The 15,844-nt window shown below is 38.1% G+C and overlaps 1 pseudogene; it reads right to left on the bottom strand.

The window, feature by feature from the left end:
- Window positions 1-305: 305 nt before the first annotated feature.
- On the bottom strand, window positions 306-2,554 carry LOC119788333 (annotated as a pseudogene).
- Between the last annotated feature and the right edge of the window lie 13,290 nt (window positions 2,555-15,844).

The raw sequence follows: 15,844 nt of genomic DNA, 5'->3' as shown, positions 1-15,844 counted from the left end.
GAAACATGCAAATTGAAACCGATGAGTGGGTCGTTTGGTTCCATTGTTAGCCTGTAATATCTGAAACCTGTCTATGATTCTGAAGGCCGGTCGTTAAAGGGAGGGTTGTCGTAAGGGGGGGATTGTCTTCTGTAATACCTGAAACCTGTTTATGATTGTTAAGGGTCGGTAGTTAAGGAGGTATTGTTCACCGACTGAAGAAAGGAGGTACTTTGTTCCTCTGTGATGGGGTGGGGGGTGTGGTGATACCCGGGAGGGATCATCTCTATAACTGATTTGTAAGTTTTTGGAAGCTGGAATCTGAGTCCACCACCTCTGTTTAAAGGTTTTTCTCTCTTAACATACATGGCTTCCTTCACGCTCCTCTCAAACCACCTATTTTCTTTGAGGGGGCATGAAAGAAGCCATCTTTGTTCTACTTTGGTTCATTCCAAGAAAAGTTAAAAACTAAATACAGGACTTTGTTTTCCAAGTTTGAAGATGTTTCACTTCCTGTTCAGAAAGCTTTCTCAATTCAAAATGTCTAGAGTAGCGCTGAGTTCCAGGCTTTATAGAGTAGCCCAACAAAAGCCTTGTTATGGCTTAGAAAACATGCAAAAATTTTACCGAAAACAGGTCCATCCCTTAATAATGGGGAGTCGTTGAGATTGTTGTTGGCCTGCACATTAACCTGAAACTGGCATGTGCTTCTGTAACGGAGAGTCGTTTTTTATTGACCTGGCTAAATAGGGGCAATGTTTGACCACCGGCATAGTGATAAGGATAGAGACGATAGCCAGAAGGAATCAGATCTAACGCTGCATTATAAGTTTTCGAGTGCTGAAAGTCCACCCCCTCTGTTAAAGATTGGCTTTTTTCTTTGAGGGGGCATGAAAGAAGCCATCTTTGTTCTACTTTGGTTCATTCCAAGAAAAGTTAAAAACTAAATACAGGACTTTGTTTTCCAAGTTTGAAGATGTTTCACTTCCTGTTCAGAAAGCTTTCTCAATTCAAAATGTCTAGAGTAGCGCTGAGTTCCAGGCTTTATAGAGTAGCCCAACAAAAGCCTTGTTATGGCTTAGAAAACATGCAAAAATTTAACCGAAAACAGGTCCATCCCTTAATAATGGGGAGTCGTTGAGATTGTTGTTGGCCTGCACATTAACCTGAAACTGGCATGTGCTTCTGTAACGGAGAGTCGGTTTTTATTGACCTGGCTAAATAGGGGCAATGTTTGACCACCGGCATAGTGATAAGGATAGAGACGATAGCCAGAAGGAATCAGATCTAACGCTGCATTATAAGTTTTCGAGTGCTGAAAGTCCACCCCCTCTGTTAAAGATTGGCTTTTTTCTGTTTACGTAAATGGCTTTTTTCTGTTTACGTAAATGGCTTTCTTCAGACCCCTTTCTTTCTTCTTTGTTGAAAATGTTCACATTCTGGTCCTCAAACAAGTGTCTTTTGTCCTTAAGGTGTAGGTGGACTGCGGAGTCTTGTCTGGAGGAGGTAGCTCGCCTGTGTTGAGCCATGCGTCTAAGGAAAGGTTGTTTGGTTTCTCCAATATAAAGATCAGAGCATTCCTCACTGCACTGAACTACATACACCACTTCGCTCATCTAAGGTTTGGGGATTTTGTCCATATGATGCACTAGTCTCTATCTAAGGGTCTTGTTTGGTTTGAAACGTACAGGGATTTGGTGTTTGCAGAAAATCCTCTTGAGTTTTTCCAGAGACTACTGCAACATATGGGATGGCGATATTTTTGCGTTTAACCTTCTTGCCATTATGTTATGCTGCATGTCTTTTGGATTTCTTTGCTGATTTGATATCCAGTTAGGGTATCCACAGGTTTGAAAAGCCTATTTGATGTGTTTTGTTTGTTGTGCTTCCCTTGTATTTTAGTAGGGACATGCTTGTTCCGGTGTTGTAAGGTTCTGATGACAGAAAGTCTGTGTTTCAGTGGGTGGTGTTAGTCGAAGAGAAGATATTTGTCTGTGTGAGTGGGTTTCCTATACACTTCAGTGTTGAGGTTTTCATCTCCTTCCATGCTCATCCAACAGTCCAGAAAAGGTAGCTTGTTGTCCTTGGCATCCTCTCTGGAGAACTTGATGTTGTGGTCCACCGAGTTGATTTGTCTTGAGAAAGCTTCCACATCTTTTAACTGGATTTTGACAAATGTGTCATCAACATATCTAAACCAGTGGCTTGGTGGTGTTCCTCTGAATGTGCCCAAAGCTGTCTTTTCCATTTATTCCATGTAAAGATTGGCTACAATTGGTGACACGGGAGATCCCATGGAGCAACCATGCTTCTTTTTGTAAATATTATCATTTAACTTGAAATAGGTTGTGGAAAGACAAAAGTACAGCAGGGTGCAGATCTGGTGTGGAGTGAAATTTAAACTTTTTTGGAATGACAATGACCTGGATGACTGAGAATATTTACCAGCACTTTGGTTCATCCAGAGCTTTGTCTGGATGATGGTCAGATTCAGCTGTACTTCCTTGTAGATCTACCCACGCAGAGAGCACACTCATCTTACCTTGTCTCGGTTCCCCGTTAACATAGCTTGCATTTGTTCGATCTTCTGGCACTCTAACTGTGAGAGCAGCTGCTGTTTGTGAATGTTGAAACACTGAGCAACTAGGTGTTTTTCTCTTAGTTCAGACTGTGGGAATTTGCACAGTTTGATACTAATTAGTTTTATCTTAGAAGGTGCAGCTTTTCTATACATTTTTCGTAACCGCCAAAGGGGTAAGTCAAGTTGGGAATTAAAGAATAAGAGGCTTATTTTAATTTAGCACAATAACATGCTAGCAGCAGGCATTATGGAGAACAAATATCCCGAATTCACACATTTTGCCATCTATTAGCCTCATTAAAGCTGCTGAACCAATGAAGAGTGTGGGTTCAAGTCCTGCAGAGGTGAAATAAAGAGCTGACAAGGCCCCATCTTTCAGTAGAAGCTCTTCCTGCTGCGAGCCATCAAGCTAGAATTCCTCTAGCAACAGTAGAACTCAGGGCTATGTTTAATACTGAAAGTAAGAGCATTTCCAGACGCACAGTGCGAAGTGAACTCAAGGAATTGGGACTGAACACCTGTGTAGCCGTAAAAAAACACTAATCAGTGAGGCTAACTGGAAAAAAAGGCTTCAATTTGCTAGGGAGCATGAAGATTGGCCTGTGGAGCAATGGAAGACGGTCATGTGGTCTGATGAGTCCAGATTTACCCTGTTCCAGAGTGATGGGCGAATCAGGGTAAAAAGAGAGGCAGGTGAAGTGATGCACCAACCATGCCTAGTGCCTACTGTACAAGCCTGTGAGGGCGGTGTTATGATCTGGGGTTGCTGCAGTTGGTCAGGTCTAGGTTCAGCAACAGTATGTGCTCAAATAATTAGGTCAACTGACTACCTGAATATACTGAATGACCAGGTTATTCCATCAATGGACCTTTTCTTCCCTAATGGCACAGGCATATTCCAAGATGACAATACCAGGATTCATTAGGCTCAAATTGTGAAAGACTGGTTCAGAGAGCATGACACATCATTTTCACACATGGATTGGCCACCGCAGAGTCCAGACCTCAACCCCATTGAGAGTCTTTGGGATGTACTAGAGAGGGCTTTGCGCAGCGGTTAGACTCTACCATCATCAATGCAAGATCTTGGTGAAAAATTAATGCAACACTGGATGGAAATAAAACTTTTGACATTGCAGAAGCTTATCGAAACAATGCCACAGCGAATGCATGCCGTAATCAAAGCTAAAGACGGTCCAACAAAGTATTGGAGTGAGTGACCTTTTTTTTGGTGGCAACTTTTTTTTTGGCCAGGCAGTGTATATACGTATAATAATATAAATCCTTGGGCCTTTAATCCCAGTGGAAAAGAGGTCATAGTCAATTTAAAAACAATGACATAAATAATACAAAATAATACTACATGATTTTTTGGCTTATCAAAAAGATCGACAATTATTCTCTAGCATCACCTAAAAATTCTGCATCTTTATTGTTTTACCGGAATAAGTGAGCATGTCTTGTTGCTGTACCAAATAAAATCTACCATCATTCCTCAATAACTATAGAACTACTTCCCTGACATCCCAAACAATGAAGGTTCAAGACAAACTCTTCTTGACCCATCCCAACAAGTAACTATAAGGACCTCTTTGCAGTTTGCTTATCATTGTATAGTTGTCATTGAAGATGCCATCATACACCTACTTCAAAACTGTCATTAAGATAAGACAGACAGCACTGTGAGCAACATGTTCTCTGAATTCTTCAGGGCATTTAATAAGACTCGGCCAAATTTACTTTGTCAGAAACCCAAAAAGACACAGATGGAGGCCCCTTTAACTGGATCAAAGACTACCAGAAAAAAAGACTACTGTTTTTAAAATGGAAAGGTCAACTGTTTAATCAAGTAGTCAGCAGCATAGGAGCACCACAGGGGATGATACTCTCACCATTCATATTTACTCTGTACACCAATGCTTCCACTACAAGACAGAGTTTTTTAATCTGCAGAAATCCTAGAATAACTCTTTAAACTGTAGTCTATCAGAGGGGTTTAGGTAGTTTCACTGCTGTAAAATGGTAATTTCTGGCACTGTGAGAGTTAAATGTTTTAACCTGTGTATGTGCTGTTTAATGTTCCTGACCCTAAAAGCAAAAAACATAAGCACCATCAGCCCTTCACCTGTTCATTCAAGTGAAGGGCTCATAACAGCAATAGTCAGATGTTGGAAACAGGAAAACTCATCACATGGTTACACAGCTGAAAAGGGTGTGGCCAATTATGTGGATAACACACAAATATGACATTGATCAACATCTCATTTCTGTAATAACTAAAGCAATCTGCCCAAAGCAGAATTCATTAGCAGAGGTTGTAAATTAGTGGAGGGTCTAATACTCATAAGTGGTTTATTTACCACTGACACAGGTGCAGTTTATTTCTTCTGCTATTATAACAGGACATGGTTGTGTTTGGACATGGTAATCTGCAGAAGAGCTGTGATGACAGGACTGCTTAGCTGTAAGATTGTGATAAAAATGTTGATAGTTTTGTTTTGATTATAAAAGGTTAATGTCATGAAATAAATAAATCTTCAGCTTCCATAGCTTTTTTTTTCAATAAATTGCTCAAGAAATTCATCATATTGAATTGAATACAATCTTATTTATATGTCACAAAATCACAACACGTAGTCTCAATGCATTTTAAACACCAGAATTTCTGTTTTATTTACACAAACAACTCAATTAAATTATACAGTCAGATTAGGTAAAACACAGCTGACTTTGCAGGATTTGCCCCTCCTGGATGATCATGTAGGAAGAAGTCCATAGTTACTGAGGACTGTTGGCTGAGTTACATTTGATAAAGAACAAGGCAGGATGTCTTTACAGCACAGATCTATCTCCTTGGTCAGTCTAAGATTGAAGAAGTGCAGTAAAATCCAGTAGAACAGCTAGTCACAGTTCTTTGGGACTCTCGGTTGACACCATTTGGACTTGGTGCCTTATTGCAATTCAGTTTCTCAAGTTGCCCCTACTCTTCAGTTCTAGAGATAGGCAGGTAAAGGAGAGAGAGCACAGCACCATCTTCTGATTTGGTTGAGAAGCAGGGGGTTCAAGGCTGGGGTGGAAGATGATGTGAGAGGGAAGCCTTGGGACAAATGAGGTTGGTCTGTTTGACTGTGCGGGCAGGAGAAAAGGATGCTGAGCCTATTCCTTAACTGAACCTATTGGAAAATGTATTCTGTTCATCTGTCTTATCCAGCGGTGGCTGATGACCTATGTCATTTAGACATTGGTTTTGAGGCTTAATCTAGCCATCATAGTCTTGATTTAGTCCAGAAATACTTGTCAAAAATTGGGCTGTGTTTGTTCAATCTTATTTTGACCCACTTTAGTCAAATAAAAGATGTTGAAAGAATGTTGAATGATCTGAAAATTACGGCTTTTAACCTTTCATTTTCAACCAAATGTAGACATATTTGGACATCATGACATCATGCTGTTTTTTTCAATCTCTTTTGAAACAATGGGGAGGCTCAATGGTGTTACCTAAATCTAAATGTAAGGTATTGTATAAACAAAATGTTGAAACAAATAAAAAAAAAAATACTACAATGGATAAAAATACCTGTTGTGAAGTTGCTAGAAACAATAAACTCAAAAACTCAATAATACATACTCAATAATACTCAATAATGTATAGATAAAGCAGAGAAAAACAAGATTGTGAACCAGTTTCTCAGGAGGACGTTCTTAACGCATGCATAAAACAACTCCAAGGTTTTCTTTTCTCTGGTAGTGTAGCAAACAAACTATCCACAGTTGATGTTTTAAAAGTTTATAGCATTTTCAGGGTAGAACAAGATAAAGCAGCAAAATATGGCACTGTCTAAAATTCAGTTTGTTTGATTGGAAAAATAATTTTATTTGAACAGTGGAGGGTAAACAATCTGCTATCTTAGCAGTTCAGTTGAGGGAAACACCGTGCTCATTGATTCCAAATCAGCAAGGAAAAGTAGAGCTGGCTGTTCCACTAGTTTCTCAAAGTAGCTAGAAGATGTCATTACATAATTTGCATATTTGGTAATGTTTTGATTGAGGCCGTAGGAGAGAAGGATATCAACATCAGCAAGACAGTGAGTGATTGAACCACTTAAGCCTCTTGCTCGTCACAGGTGTCCCGCCATAGAGGAGCAACAGGTCTCTGCTCAGGGAGCATGGCTTCTCTGATGCTGCAACTTCATGCGCCATGTGCAATAAACTTCACACCAGTCTTTGTTTCGTTGCTTGGGGGGAAGTAGATGCATGAAACATGTAGTATGTAAAAAAAAAAATAATAATAATAATAATAACTGTGCCAAACAGCTCCACACAAGCAGAATAGATAAAAGCGTCAGGACAACAGATGTAAATTAGCAACTATGCTATAATCTGGCTTATTTACAATCTGTAGAGAAGTATAAGATTGTTTATTAATGTGCTTTGTCCTGATTAAATAAATAAATAGTCTGTTTTTACTGACCTATAAAATAATTTGAAAAAGAAAAACCAAAAATTATTCCTATATCAGCTTTGATTTATATGAGATAGATCAGATGTACATGTTTATCACGCTGATGCATGTGACAGGTAATAAACATGTGAATCTAATCGTCTCTCTATAATGGGATGTGTTAATCTACTGTATAAAAGACAGGATGTGAATGAACGGAAAATCATATCTAGGCATATGCTTGTGAAGGTTTTCAGTCATCCAGGACATAGTAATTCCAAAAAAGTAAAAGAAAAAAATCCACTGGACTTTGTTTCCAAGTTTGAAGATGTTTAGCTTCCCATTCAGGGAGCTTTTTCATATCTAGGAAGAACTCCGACAGATAATTCATATGAAACAGAGGCTTCTACTTTGTGGGGGTGACTTGGAGTGGTATATAAATATTTGTCTTAATTTTAGAGATTAGTTTAGCACCCCATTAGGAATTTTGAAAATCAGAAGCCGAAACAAAGTTATTAATGCTGTTTTTCAGCAGATCCCCCTTAACAAGTGTGATAAATACACTGATCCTAATCAGCCCAAGTTCTCCAAGTACAATGAAATAAAATAAAAAAACAACACAAAATAGTATTTAATAGCATTTAGAATTAAACTTATATTTAAGGTAATGAACATTCTATAGTGGATGGCATCCTTTTTAAACAATCATTCATTGAATTCTTGGTTCTAGATATCATAATAGTGCTTGGGTTCTGTTAATGATACTTTTAACTCCAAGGTAATAGGTAGAGAGAAAAATAGATACCTACATAAAAAAATCATTTCTGTACATTGAAAAAGCTTTCTAATTTCCCAAAATGTCATCACCTTGAGTATAAGCAATGCAAAATAATGGAAAGTATTGCAGCAGGCTTCTTGTTACCTGTAGAACCTGTAGCAGAAAACCACCTGTTGTATGTGATTATTTCTGACATTGATGACATAAGGACTAGAACCAGATAACAGATGCTTCCATCTAACCAGTCTGCTGGGCCACTAATGAATCACAAAGTCCTTGAATGCTAATCGGCATTTGAGAACTCCCAGGGTATGCTTTTTTTTAGTTAGAGTGGTTTTCCCCCTGCACCTGCACTATGACAGTTAAATGCCTGCCCAGTGCGTGTGCTGAATACCGCACAGATTTTTCTTTTTTCTTTTCAGAGAATCAGTCAGAGAAATATCAAAAAATATTAATCAGATATGCTCAGGTTTGACTAAATTCAGGAGTTTTTTCTCTCCTGTCAGTCATGACAAAAGGACATCAATAAAGGTGACTAGTGAAATACATGAGATCTTTTATCTGAATAAGCAGCATTCCTTTGCCCCCCCACAAATGACTAGCACACATCAGCTGTTGTCTGCTGTGATCAATTACCTCAGATAAAAGTGACAAGGCTACCACACCTTCACAGTGAAGCATTTCCTATGCTAGCCCCAACACACCAAGTGATGGGATGTCTCTGTCAGCAAATCTATCTTTCGAAATTCAGGCCTCTCAGCTGTGACACATGCTCAAACAGCAACAGAAATGTGACTACGGTATGGAAGAGAGGTGTCAGTTATTGAATGACCCCCTCATATATTGGTAGAAAGGAATGAGGTGTCAGACAAAAGTGGTAATAGAGTAGAATACATTAAATGAGGTAGAGCAGCCAGCCAAGTGAAACCAATTCTGCCAGTTTCTTTAAAGCTCAGTTGCCTGAGAACAGAGAGCAGACACCTTGATGTGGTTTAGAGGATTATGAGAGGGATGGAAACAGAGATGAATAATATAAGAGATGAATAATGAAATACAAAAGTGGAGGTGGGTAAAATTACTTTTGATTCTAAATATGGTTCTCATTGTAAATAAATAAATGATTAAAAGCTATATATGCAATAACTCGCAGATACACATTTATCACCAAATTTAGGACTGTAAAACAAGATAATTTTAGTAATCTACTGATTATTCTTACAATAATTGGTGTAGTCGGACCTTTTATAAAAGTCACAATGTGCAGGTTCACTTAAATAACTAACAAAATTTATGAATAATATGAATACATGGATTGTGATTGACTGGTGATCTGTCCAGGGTGTACACTGCCTCTCCCCCGTAGACAGCTGGAGTTAGGCACCAGCACCCCTCACAACCCCAGCTGGGATAAAGCATGAAGGAAAATGGATATCCAAATTATACATCCAAATTTATTCAATGAGTAGAAAAAGGATGCATCTGCAGCTAAGGTTCATCATATATTAGAAGCTAGACCCCCTTCTGACTGACTTAAAATTAATACAATTCAAGCTACCTCTATAGAGAAAATGATTAGAAACAAGAAAATGCATTAAGTTTCACTTGCATATGTTATTCTGGATTTTTTTAAAACATTTTTGCATTTTTTTATATTAAATAACATATAGCTTGAGTTCTGTTTTACTTAAGGATCAAGTTACACTCTTTATTTTTGGTGCAGAAAAAGACATAAAGGAATTAAAAATTAATTAAATTTAGGTGCAACATAAACTCTCCTCACAGCTGCAGTTGCCTACACCCCTCTCTGTTTTCACATAATGGATGCATGCTGACCAATCAAAACAAAGTATTGCTTAAAGCAAAGATGGGGGCCCAGTAGTGAGCCCTGACAGGGAAAGCTCAGATGATGCCACGTAACCGGCTCACTAAAATCGCTCTGCCAATTGGTAGGATGAATAAAAAGCTCTTTCCACAAGCGGCAGGGGCGTATTTTCACACAGCGCTAATTCTAATGTAGTTACAGATATCTGTCGTTGTGTTTCCATCAGTTTTTTCTAATGCGCATTTTGAACTGTCTTCCCAGATAATTGTGTAGTTCGCATAAAAATTGGCTGGAGGCAAAAGTGGCATTACTGACTGACATGTTACCAAAAGAACAACTTCCCTGATTGCAACATGTTCATTAAAACTTTCCTATTTCCTGTTTACTACAGCCATGCATGACGACGTAATATAGATGACAACATATGATGGCAATCGGTCTCCGCCAGTCACGTGACTTTTGTTGCTAAGACGCCATTTTAGTTGGAAAAGGTGTAGTGTAAACAACCGCAGCATAGCTAAACGAAGGACTAAAGGCCTGTTTACATAGCAGCCTGTCCAAGATAAGTCATTACAGTTAACATAAGCCTGAAAACAGGGGCGGATTTAGGAAAATCGGTCTCCGCCAGTCACGTGACATTTGTTGCTAAGACGCCATTTTAAGTGGAAAAGGCATAGTGTACCGCGCCCGAGGTAAACAATTGACGTCACTTGGTGGAGACCGATATGCTTTGTGGTGCTTGGGTAATTTGCTTCAAACCAAATTGAAACACCAGAAATTTGCATTTCTTTTTTTCAAAATGGAAAAATTCAAACTTCAGTTGAATGAATACACAGATTTTGATTTCATTCTGCAAAACTAATTTAAAGTTCCCATATTTTGAAAAATGCACATTATAAATATTTTGTAACAGTCATATGTGCCCTTATACCTGTGTATGAGATTCTCAAATAAAAATACCTGTCATCTCTCTCACTGCCTCTCCTGAACTATTAGTTAATGTGTGCTCAAAACGCTCTGTTTGAAAAACATTCCCCTTATGATGTCATAAGGCCCATAAGTAGCAGCCTACCGGTCAAGCTGTGTCATGCATCTAATGCAATATTCCATGTTCCTAGCCGATACCTTTACAAACTCTGACCGGTTATGGTTACGGGCTGTGGGAGTGTGGCCTTCTGGAGGACAGAGGTGTCGAAAGCCAAAACAGATCATCCAGAGGAGGGCTGAAGAAGGTAGTCAGGGTTGTACAGGTCAAGCTTTTTATGTACAGTATCTAAAACTAGATTAGTGCGAGTAGGAAAACAATACAAGCATTGGTACAAGTACAGATTTCCCCCCTTTCATTTGCATATTGCTCCTAAAATAAGTCAGGCTTGATTTATGTAAGATATCCGTTTTCCTTTTATCAAAAAATATCAAAGGGAAGAATATTCCAAAAAGTTAAATGGTAAATTTGTATGGGCAAAATACTTAATAAAACAGTTAAACATCACTTTGGTGATTGGTTGTGGTGGCCACAGATAACAAAGATGGCACAGATCCTGTGCTCCCAACGGGGAGTGAAATGTAGCGATCATTTGTCCCAACAGTCAGTTAACACCTTTCATTATAAAATCCACCATATAGTCACTGCTTTATATAGTGATTGAGGGATTTAAGGGTTAGGGCGGATGTTCTGACACTGTAGTTTCAGCCCATTTCTGCATTCAGAGGGAGAAGAGTTTTCATTGATCCCCCCTGATTTAAAAAGTGGGACGTAAATATAATATTTTCTATTTTTTGTCTTTGAACCTGTTCTGAAAAAACCTGCCTGGCTTTTAATCCCTACACAGCTTCCTCCACTGTGTGCCTCCGAGAACTGCCTTAAAGTTCAGTTGCATAATATAAAATGTATTATACCAGTTCAGGTTAAAATAACCTTCAGGAATACTAGAAATAATTTTTCTTAGCTTTATCTTGAGTTTTAGATGTAAATGTAGTATTTTTAATCACTTTCTGTCTTGCTTATGTTGATGTACCTATAATATAAAGATTATACGATTATGTCTTTACCCCTGTGCATAACACTCATGAAAATAAACCTGGTGAGAACCCTGCCATGTTGGGCAGGTCTTTCAAAGACCTCAAAAACAATCAAGGCTGGAAGCGATCATCTGTGAATAGGGGATAGTCTAGCCTTCAGCAGCAGTACACAGTGACACTGCTAACAAGGTTTACAGGTTTAAATCAGATTGGATCCAACTCTTCCCTTGGATTGAGTCTGAGGAAAGCCTTATATTGCAAGGGGCAGAACCAGGTTGGCAATTCAGCGTTTGTGAGACTAGAAGACAGCCTAACAAAAGATGAATTATTACCCAGGTTAAATTTAAAAATGGGGTTATTGCAGAAACGTCATAGTGCCCCTACATCTTTTGTGCCTTTTTTTTTTGAGAGCACTAGTGCTGCTGGTAAAAAGCTCAGCGTTGAGGAGGAAAATAACAGCCCACCTCTCATCCATAGACTGCCGGTGATAGGCAGATAGCTATGACCCTGATGGAATAAGTGAATGCATGATTGGATGAATGGATGGATGAATTCTATTTTTATAGTTTATGCGAATGTCAGAAATTTTTGGTAGTGATTCTGAAACCTTTTGTTTTGATGTGCCCCGTTTTTGCTTGGGTTTAGAGTTTTAAGTGCTGGGAACATGAACATCCTGGATGGGACCTCAAGAAGAACGGTCAGATGTGTCCCTATTGGTTTCTGCCACTGGAACTTCTGAGAGCACAGTAGGATGTCGCTGTAGCAAAAATAAATGAAGGAGGCGGTATTTCCTTTACTTTCCTTTAGTTTGTTACGCTTTATTTTTGTTTGTAAAATTTTCAATAAAAAACATTTGATTACAGTTAAAACATAGTAATAAAACAGTTAGCCATGGTATTTCACATTATTTAAATATTACATTTTCTCTAAGGTTATAGAAATGGTACAATATGTCCACAAAAAAAGTTTTTATAATTTGGACTTGAAAAGAACTGTTCAATTAAATTTATAAATACTGGGCAGTGCAGAGTGCACCAGGGTGTTGTACTCTGTCCAACTGTCTGCCAGTGGTTTGCTGGGAAGCTGTCTCCATCTTTAGTCAATGCAAACCAATACTGACATCATTTACTTTTAAGCCCCACCCATGATGTGTATTTCTTTATGTTTATTTTTTAATATTTTTTTGTCAAAAATCTTAAAATTGAGAATAATTTCTTTTGTTTGATTGAGCAATATGTAGACAGATTTATTTTCATAATATTCTAACAGAAATTTATGTGTCTACCATTACTAATATGGGTGCTTATAGACCTTAAACACTTGTAATGTCTTTTTAATAGTTTTGCAAAGAATAAATAAATATGATATATATTTTTTTAAATGTATAAATGTGCAGTCGATTTTAATTCAGAGGTTTGAATATTCTCAAATTTTTCTTCTCCATTTTCCATTAAACGTCTACTCCCCAGAAAACAAAAGACAGGCAATGATTTGATACATGGTGACATGGTGGGTAGCTCTGTTTTCTTGCAGTAAGAAGGTTCTGGGTTCTATTCTTGATCTCTCTGCTTGGGGTTTGCATGTTCTTCCTCCCACAGTCCAGAAACATGACTGTTAGGTTAATTGGCTTCTCCAAATTGTCCTTAAGTGTGAGTATGTGTGTGCATAATTGTGTGTCTCTGTGTTGCCCTGCGACAGACTGGCGATCTGTCCTGGGTGTACCCCGCCTGATGCCTATGGACAGCTGGAGATAGGCACCCCAGCATGACCCTGACAAGGACTAAGTGGGATAAATTGGATGGATGGTTTGATACATGAGTAGGAAATGTTCACAAAGAATGCACATTCTAACATAATTCCAGCACATGGGCATAATATGGAGGTAGAAATTAACAAAAGTAAAAATTGACCCATATCCAGAGAAAATAAAAGGTAGTAAATGTTACCTCTTTATATATTTCTTTGGCTGTGATGATTTGTTTGTCTTTTTCTCTTACTTCTCTTTGAAAATGTTTTTTTTTTTTTGGGTTAATATTATTACATTTTGAATTACTGCTTTGTATTCTGCCTTTCATTACCAAGGGTCTTCTGCACATCATAAAACCTCATGTTTTGTAAAAATTGAAAAGCATTGATTTCTATAAATAACACATTCAGTCTAGTGGTGACACCTGTCGTACATTTTTACTGTCTTTGTTGTATATTTTTGCCAGAGGATCTTCTGTGTTGACTATCTTCCTGTGTATTATACATTATATGTTTTTTTATTTTTTTTTTGCAGTTACTCTTAGGAAGCCTATAAAACATTTAAAGGTATTGAGGAAAGTTCACAGTTTTTTTTTAAAAGAACCGCCCTCTCCACTTTAAAATAAAATGCAGAGAGGGAACACTTATTAAACATGTGCAAAAGCATGCACAAGCCCATTTCACCTCGTGCACGTAGCAAGAGGAGAAATGGGTGAAACGAGAAATTTGAAAGTTCCTGTTCTCATAGCTCATACAAGCTTACTTTACTTTCCGAGGAGAGCTCTGCACGCAAAGCATTCCGGGATATATCTGCCTCTTCTGACGCCTTTCTTTTCCTCTTATACACTTCGTAGACAATTTTCTCTTGCGTCTCTCTGTCGGTTTCAAAGAACTGCGGTGAGAAGGTGAGCTTCAATGACTGTTTGAAACTGTACCTCACTGTAGTGCCTGAAAGTGCCTGAAAGCGCGCATGTCCAAAAAAAGATAGCTAACTGAACAAGAACGTAGGACAGCCTTACGTAAACATATCATCCGAATGATTGACATTTAGGAAGACCATTTATTTAGGTGATCCACCTGGAAATAAAAGCTTGTCCTCTATACCTTTACTATTTACTGCAGAGGCTGATTACTACCAACCAGGATGTATCCATATTGAATGCAAAGCACTCAACTGGTTACAAGAGAGGTGTGTATATTTCTTATAATTTGCAGTTATCCAACATTTCTTATTTTATATTTAGATTCTTGATGTATTTGAAGAATAATGATGTATTTCTCACCATATCTTTAACCTTGACATTTGAAAGTGTGTCAGGAAAAACTGTACACTCCTTGTTAAAAGCATTTCAAATTAAACAAATGTCTCACCTTGATAATCATTTGCATTTTCATGTTTATATCACACATAAGCTTTACAGCATCATCTATATCAGGAAACATAATGCCTCTCCTGGATTTTATTTGTCTGACATTTCAGATGATTTCAAAGAACATCTTCTCCCCTCCCCATCTTTCTCTCTCCCTCAAACTCACACATTCTCGTACGTCCACACCCTCCCCTTTTACTGTTGTAAATCTTATAGCATTGGCTGTGAAAGCTGCTGGGATCTGCTATTTTGTTCTCTTTGGGATTGCTGCCTCTTCCCACTTGATCCAAACAGTCAGCTTAGGGAGCTTGTGGCACAGAGGCGCAGAAGTTGCCAAAGAGCTGTCACAGAGATGTCCGCATAAAGGATTTCTGCTGCAGACTAGAGGAGTTTGATACATAAAACAATGCTTTCCCTTGGTATTTGAATGTACATGTAAAAAGGGAGTTTATTTCATTGTTGTCTAGGGAAGCATGTATTATATCCTGGAACTAGTTAAGTAAAACATAAGAAAACTTTTAAAAAATGCTTCTAAATATATATCAAAACCTAAAACTATTAAACTTAACATTTTTATTTTATATTTAACAGTGAAAACGTGTTGTTTATGCAGTTTAATATCTTAATGACAACTATTTATCCACAGTCTTATAATCACTTGGTTTGGCAGAAAAACATTTGCTTTTTTTAAAAATTACATTTTATCAGGTATTCATCAAATGTACTGCATGTGTGATGGTGAGGCAAACATTTGAGAGCTCCAGGAAAGTGCTCTCAATTATGATGATCAGTAGTAGTTATGATTATCAATAAAAGCACAGCCCATGCTATTCCTGTTTGTTTTGTTCCCTTCAGGATGACCTACTGTTTTGTAGCACTCCGGCATCATTCTGTTTGGGCATTTTTGTCTCAACTGTTGAAAAACTCCAGAGTGAATCTTCAGTCGCTGTCCATCTAATGGCATCAGAGACTCAAGCAAGCCCCCGACCTCAGACAGCACTCAATCAGTCTAAGCCTTCCAACTGACCTTGCTCTGCAATCATCTAGCTACAGGGGATTAGGCAATCACTCAAACTACCTGGAAAGGACGGTTTGTTCGCATCCT

The sequence above is a fragment of the Cyprinodon tularosa genome, unplaced genomic scaffold, assembly GCF_016077235.1.
Source record: "Cyprinodon tularosa strain WSP-4 unplaced genomic scaffold, ASM1607723v1 ctg314, whole genome shotgun sequence".
NCBI classification, from domain to species: Eukaryota; Metazoa; Chordata; class Actinopteri; order Cyprinodontiformes; family Cyprinodontidae; genus Cyprinodon; species Cyprinodon tularosa.
Note: the sequence above shows the minus strand (reverse complement) of the source record. Positions and strands in the feature narration are given on the sequence as shown.